General features: G+C 46.0%; 1 non-coding gene across 1 annotated transcript; it reads right to left on the bottom strand.

Moving 5' to 3' along the window:
* Positions 1-4,207: 4,207 nt before the first annotated feature.
* Positions 4,208-4,280, bottom strand: EI90DRAFT_t139. The gene has a single exon. It is a non-coding gene; the product is annotated as a tRNA-Thr (tRNA).
* Between the last annotated feature and the right edge of the window lie 3,710 nt (positions 4,281-7,990).

The following is a 7,990-nucleotide window of genomic DNA, read 5'->3' as shown; positions in this document are numbered from 1 at the left end:
CACCTGGCCTCGGATCTCCTGCTCTCCCCTCAATGGCTATGCAGCCACCTCCGTCCGTGAGCAGAACGGCTCAGGTTGGGTTCCCTGGAACCCATACCTGTAACATGTATGCCCAAGACCGGGGCTAGCCACTCAATTCACATTAATGTGTCTGCAGTTACTCGTGTGATGTACATATGCAATTCTTCTAACTTAAGAGTCCTCATTGGTGTGCTGTTGTAACAGGACTAGTAATGTTTGAAGGCTAGCATTGCAAAAGCGTGAGGAATTCCCTTCGGCATTTGGAAGAACGCCGATCTTGACATACATATATTATACTGGGCTGTCCTCAGAACAACTGGGATCATTAGTTATTAGGGGGGTTCACAAAGGCAAATCTGGAGCAAAACTAAGGCACAACTCGAACGCAACTCCATCATGTGTGGGTGCAGTTATGCCTCAATAGTTTTTGCAGTTTAGGATTATGTCAGATACACGGTGAGGAGGGCAGTGTTTCTGGACCTTTCCCCGGAAGGAGGCCAGAGGTAGAGAACGGGCAGAAGGACCGTGGCCTCGGCGACTCGGAGAGGAGTGCTGTGCCTATGTTCGGTAACGCTTTAGGAGTCTGGTCCTTAACTTCAGAACAAGAGGGTGCGAACTCTGGGGGGAGTCTAGTCATCAATTTTGCACTGAGGTGCCATCAACTACAGTACAGGACTTATATACATAATAGAAGACAAAGGGGAACAAAGGGGAAAACCCAAGGGGGACTTACCCACTTGCCGGGTCAGCGAGCTTGTGAGAGAATTGCCTTATCAAGCGTTGTGGAGTGGGTAGGTGAAGGGTGGAATTAGCGACAGCTACTAGAGAGTGGGAAAACCTTTGCAGAGTGGGCGGAGGTCCTAGGAGGTCCGTAGTAATATTGGGTAGATAGAAATATTAATAAATGTGTAGGATGAGGATAAGAGGTACCGGAGAAGGTACCAGAGATCGGAGGCGGAGGTGAACCGGAGGTGAACCGGAGGGTATAGCGGAGGTGCGAGGGGAGGACGGACCAGAGGTGGACTGGAGCGGTGGTGGAGTGGAGCGGAGGTGAGGTGGAGTTGGTATGGATATGACAGATTAGTTTGGAACTAGTTATGGGGCATTCATGAAGATCCATATCTTAGGCTCAACTAATATTTCTTTAACACCATCTACCCTTGACTTATGTAAGAACTGTACAGTTAATGTCGACTCTCAAGCCCCCACAAACAACTGACACTGAAGCATGCTCACGGTTTCCAAATTCCAACTATCAGCACCACCATCACTTAATCCTGTCCCAAACCATGATATGATGAAGGGATAATTGAAACTGTACAGTCCTCACCTGACTTTCTGTCACTGGGCAGCAGAGTTAAGAAATTTCTAAAGGCCAAGTTGGGAATGAGTTTTGATCCAGTTGGGCCATGTGAGTCTCAACTCACAACTCAACACAACTGGCTGTTTTGTTGTAGTTTTGTTCAGTTGCGTTTGAGTCGAGGAACTCAAGTTGAGTCTGAGTTGTGCATAGTTGTGCCTTTGTGAACCCCCCTATTGTAAGAATCAAAACAAAAGGGGATCTCGTTGAAGGAGAGAACGAAGGAAGGTCAGTTGGGAGGTTCAAACGAGACCACCACCAAGCTGTTCCCTGGTTCTTTAGTTAGGATGGGGAAGTGTACTAGTATTATTTGTTGTAAATATAGTACCAATCCGAGTGTTTTGGCTAATCTATTTTTATGGGTTAGTCTAAAGTTTCTGGGAATTGACTTACAGATAAACCGAGCCCTGCGGAGCTGTTATTTTATTGAAATTTCTTAATTTGTCTAGGTGTAATTCTGTGTAGCATTGTTTAATTTGGAATTTAACTTGAATTAAATCTTCTACTTGGTGAAGTTTCAAAGATTCTACTCAGTTAATGGATTTGGATTGTGTCTGGAGTGTCCCTTGAGTTTGTTTTATTTTTGTCTTATTTTATTGCTTGTTTTAACAGTAGCAAAATAACTGTTTTGTGTTTACACTTTGAAATCTGGAGTGTTAACCAGCTCTCCTGTTGAAATATCTACTTAATATTTCTCTCCTTAATTGCTGCCTTTTACTACAGTGGCAATCTTAACTGTATATCACTTTTTCGCACTGGAGTGACATGTCATGGCCATGCATTCCAGCCCATTCCCTGCCCGTCCCGATGCCGCCCGAGCCCGTTCCTGCTATGCGAGTGTGAGCACGAGCCCCAAACCCAGCCCTATCCTCCATGAGGACTCCCTGCTCACTCCTCCGCTTGCCCCTAGGTTCCCCTGCACCTGGCCGACTTCCCCACAGCCACACCAACCTTCCCACCCTGAGTCCGCCTCCAGCACCGTGCCCATCGCCGACTCCTCTACCCCGCCCACTTGGCCCCTACAGGGCTGCTACCATTCCCGCGCCCAACTCCGGCCCAACTCCAAGTCCAGCGCTGCTATGATACCATCGCCGCTATCGCAGCCCTACGCTCCTTCCTTTATTTATCTGTTATTGTTTGTTTTGACCCTGGGTCATTGCCAGCCGCTATGTGGCCAACCCCGCTCCTTACTCTTGTTTGCTTCCGGACCCTTCGGCCTTCGGCCCGGGTCCGCTTCCATTCATTCTTTCCTCCTATATATATCCTGTATGATACTTTATTGTACCTTAGCTCTAATATCGATGTGACCACAACCCCTAAGTCCTGACCCCAACAAGGCAACCCCAGTAAGTCTGAAATGAGGGCCAAGAGACAGCTAGGGGGCACAGCACTCCCTTTAGAGTTGCTGAGGCCGAATGCCCTACCCTTGGGCCTTGTTCGAGGCATTGCAGCCATCGCGGCCAATAGCGGCCCGCATCGGCTGTCATATCCGTGCATACCCGACCCCGACCCGACTTCCGGACCTCCACCCTCTTCACCTCCGGAGTCATAACCTACCGCTGCCGCTCCGATACTCACCCTCGGTCCTGGCAACACACCTCCTCCTTACCTCTCCTCCCCTATCTCCGTCCGCTCCGATACTCATCTCGGACCGAACACCGCCCCTCTCGCCACCCTCCTACTACTCCGCTCCCCCTTCACAACACCTCCACCCTCCCGTCATCCTCCTACGCTTCCCCCGCCTGCTCCGATACTCTCCTTCGGACCTGACTACTCTCCTTCCCACCACTCCTTCTCCCTTACCTTTCCCCTCTCTCCTCCCTCTGTTACTCCTCCGCCACCCTTCCGCCAAGTTACGACCTTCCACCGCTGTTCCGTACTTCGCACTTGGACACCGCTCGTACCTTACTCCGAGCCTCCGTCATAGTCCCTACCTCGGACTTTGACTCCACCTCGGTCTTAGTCCATTGCATTGGTGACCTCATACTACGTAAACACCATTGCCAACATTCCTTGGACTTTCAACCCCGCCTCTGTAACCTCCATAAGCTCCGCAACCTCCAAGCTCCACGGATCATACCCGGCACTTTCGCCGTTTGTAATGTATCTTTCACGCTTTCCCCTCATCCTTATTTGGACTGCTGCTTCTTCCCATTCTAGCCAGTTAGTCATCATCCCCACTTCACCTCATCTTCCTGCCCCTCTGGGCTTCGCCCTCCCTATCTCCTTTTGGATGTACCACAGGTTCTGATCTATGACCTTCAGTACTGCTCCGCTTTCATCTTCCCTTTGTCCCATTCAGACGCCTTTGTTCTGATTCGGACCCTCTTTGTTTCCTCGTGCTTTCGCCCTCTCCATTATATACCGGCACTTGTACATACTTGTTTTAGGCCCTTAGTCTAAAATCGACCTGAAATGCCCCCTAGAGACTTCCTGCTCAACGCCTCTGAAATTAAGGACCAAATGGACAAACAGCAATGGCACAGCACTCCACATGAGTCGCTGAGGCTGTCATATCCATCCACGGCCATCGACCTCCACTGCCTCCAATCCTTCCGGACCACCTCCGCTCCTTCTTCACTAACCTCAGAGCTCCCATATTCCGTAATCACCTCTGCCTCCCTCGATGGTCACCACCCCCCCTTTCCAATATATTACCTATGCCTCCCTAAGTATGGAGCCCCAAAGGCTTCCAGACAGCTCTGACGTCCACTAGCGCACTCCCACCTCCACTGGGCAATTCACTTGCTTGCCCTGCAAGCCCACCTTCGGGTCTATCCTGTTGGAATTTGTACACGTGGTCTTGGGAACCTAAATGCTAAAATATGGACATTCTGGGAGTCGAACCACAGAACCCTGCATAGGCACCAAGAGTGTGTTACCATTACACTAAATGCCCACATTAGGTGGAGGTGGTTTCTAACATATCCCTCCTTTCCGTTTCTGGGTTATCGCCTGCCATTCCGCTAACCCTGTTGTAGGAGAAATAATATTCAAAGAATAAAACAATGATCTATCAGAATAGTCAATGAACAGGTGACAAGTTCAGACGTTTAACAGATCTCATGATCTTTATGAGACTGGACAGACATTAGAAGATCATTATAAATTATCTACACCCATGTAGCATGAAATTTAATCTACTACAATCATGCCTAGAACTTGGCATAAGTGTAATATTCAAAGAATATAACCCTACAACAAGAAAATAGCACATAGACGGCAGAATAAGAAGGAACATTGGGAAAGAAATGTGAATATCTCGGGAACCAGTAAACTTTTGACTGTAATCTTTTTACCATCTGAAAGGACTGTTTCTTAACTTTATCCACGGTTTTGTTTCATTCTAAAAGCTTCAAAACTGACGGAGATATCGCTCAAACGGCGAAACACCTTATAATTCATATATATTTATTTGCTAATTCTTACAAAAAGTAATGTGACTCAAGGGAAATATAATGGCGCCCGGAAGTCTGGCGGACCGAATACCATATGATAGAGTATTCCCCGGCGCGGGCGGACAGTTTTTGATCACATCAGAAGAGGAGAAAATGCTAAAAAACTGGATCTTGTATATTTTCCCATGATTCATCAAAACTTTTTGATTTTAAGCTCAAATAAATCGGAACAAAGGAATGATTGATGATCTGGATCTCGGATCATAAGCATGAAGTGATTCAGAAGTCCGCGGATCAGTTAATTAATTGGGAAGGCTCTAGAACATTAGTAATGATGCGGCTTCACAAAAGGGGTCAATTAGAGAACAGTCTAGAAAGTTCCTTTATAGCCGAGTCATTTCTAAAGATAACCGTTCGTAATTAAGGCGGTGTAGAGCATAGCTTCAGCGCTACAAGATCCCGCTGAGATCGGCCCAAAAGACAAAGAAATGAATTACTTATTGCTGAGTCATGTCCTAAGTCCATTATTAAGCTTACACAGCCCAAGCCCCTATATCATTCTAGAACTATCTATAATACAAATGTAGCACATGTAACTAGTGCGAGGCGTGGGAGTAGAGAGGCCTCTGAAAAGCATAAAAGGCCGCCGCTTCTGCCCCCTCTCAAACCTCAGGTAGAAATAAAAGTTTAATTCTCCTCACCAGTGGTTGGTTCATTTGCTCCAAAAGATAAAAGCAAATATTAGTTGTTAGCTAATATAAAACTAACACGTCACTCTAAGCGTGAGTTAGGGTCAGTTAGACACAGCTGAACAAAAGTGTCATAGTGAGAATTAGTGAGAATTTGGTGGAGGGACTTCGTAATTGAATAATCTCTCAGCAATTTTTGGTTATCACACCACAGGAGAAAAGTGAGCGATCCTGAATCTGCTAGATAACTAGCACGCACTCTAAGCGATAGAAAGAGCAGTTTGGTCACTCCTGTATTGAGTAACATTTATTGCGGAATTATTTTATTAGCAGTTTTCCTTCAGTAAATTATCAGGAAAATCACATCCTACTGAAAAGTGGTAAATATAGGTGTAATATTGACTAGAAATCATAGTAAAGTCGATATAGAATTTTATCCGTAGACAATCTATACGTCAGGTGAGATCGTTGGGGGGTGTTTATTGTTGTTTAGACAGTGAACAATCATATATTTGGCAACCAAAACATGGTCAGTACGCAAATCAGCACAAACTCTAATATCGTTATTGGACGTAGGAAACTGGTTACATAAGGTGATCCAGCTCCGCTCCTTCACCGTAACCCGACTTGTCGGTAATATTCAGTTGGCTAATGTTTAACTCCGTTAGCTCCACTCCGCTCAGCCCTGCCGTTCACGGGCCCACTCTCGCTGTAACTATATATACTTAACTTGTACATAGGTTACACCTCAGTGATAAAATCGACTAGAGTTGATCCCCCTTTAGTTCTCGTTGCCAGTAAGTAAATTAGGGCACGGATGTGTAACTTGGCACAGCACTCCTGGCTTGAGTCGCTGAGGCCGAAGCCCTCCACCATGGAGACAACCCTTTGTCTTGATCTGGTCTCTAACAGAGGCCAAGGTCGTCCGCCCTCGCCCAGTTCTAACATCCCGACAATATTGCATTGCACTTGTCCCAGCATCAGCCAAATCTCTTCAAATTTGTTTATTGGGTTGTACAGAGGGTCCTCCAAAAGGATATCTAGATAAATGGGGTCAGTTCCACGTTCCTCATATAAGAAGAAAAGATACCACTTTCGCAACAAGCGCCAATCTATAGGTGAAGATGGTCTTATACCACCAAAAACACCTGTTAGGAACCTCCATGCTGGGCCAAGGAAGGGCTTATCAAAGAAAGTTATTTCGTGGTACCTTAATCACCATTCCATGGACAGTTCAGCAACAGATTAGTTTGACTGCCATCTCCCCCCTCGATCTCACCACATAACCGACTAATTTGCACCAATCAAGCGTTAAATTTATAGAGTTGCATATTTCCTATCATAATACATTGTTTGTTTTCTTCTTGACTACAGTCATTCACGTGCCAATGGTTTTCACCCCTCAATGGTTAATATGCCCGTAGCATCCTTATTTCATAGTCATATTTCTTCATTTTTTTCAAGCTTGTATGCAATGACTACAGCTACAACTACGCAAAAATTTGAGCTGATCGGACATGTAATGAAGGAGTTATAGTAGTTATTAGCGTGGAAAATGGTAAATATGAGGGTTGCGCATCCTGTACATTCCAGAAGTAGGGAAATGACAATAAAGTATGACCCGGGGGTTGGGGTGTTACTCAGGAGCAGAAGGCCATCGGCACACGTGCCAATGTTTGTTTGTTTTGGTGAACAAGCAGTTGCCGGACCTGGGTTTACATCCGTGCTTCCCTTATTCACACATCCATTTCCTGTTCTGCATTTGCGATTTCCTTAATGGCTCGACATGCAGACTCCCTGAGAATGAGAAAGCAAAAGGCATCTCAAGCAGTAGAGGAGCACATGCTGCAAACTCTTGCTTCATATCGTGCTGAATTAGCGCGCGCTCAGCAGGAAGGCCAGCAGGCTGTTAGTGCACGAGAATATGCATTGGAATGCAGGGTCCCATATACTACATTTCTATGGAGACTCAAGGGAGGACAGGGTCGCAATGCAGCTGCTATAGCCCAATCATGGCTAAATCAGGCAGAAACCGATACTCTTGTGGAATTTTTGCTTCTCATGTCGGACCATGGCTTCCCCTTAACTCGTGATGGTGTTGCTGAGTATGCACTAGAAATCGCAAAAATATGACATCCCAACCTCCAATCACTGGGTGTAAATTGGGTTGATGGTTTTTTGACCCGTAATAAGGACCAACTTAATTCGAAGTGGAGCACAAATCTTGAGAATATATGCGGAGGTGCTGTTAATCCTGCTACAGTAGAACACTGGTTTCAGCTACTGCAGGCTCAATACAAGGAGTTTAACTTTCTCCCTGAGAATATATATGCAATGGACGAAAGTGGCTTTCCTTTCGGCACAGGAGAAAAGGTCAAAGTGATTGCTCGCAAAATGACTAAACAAGCACACATCCAACGTGATGGAAACCGGGAGAATGTCAGCGTCATTGTGACTGTTTGTGCTGATGGTTCCTATGTACCCCCTGTCATAATTTTCAAAGGACAAAATATTAACTCAAA

The sequence above is a fragment of the Cantharellus anzutake genome, assembly GCF_015039405.1.
Source record: "Cantharellus anzutake strain C23 chromosome Unknown EI90scaffold_31, whole genome shotgun sequence".
Classification (NCBI taxonomy): domain Eukaryota; kingdom Fungi; phylum Basidiomycota; class Agaricomycetes; order Cantharellales; family Hydnaceae; genus Cantharellus; species Cantharellus anzutake.
Note: the sequence above shows the minus strand (reverse complement) of the source record. Positions and strands in the feature narration are given on the sequence as shown.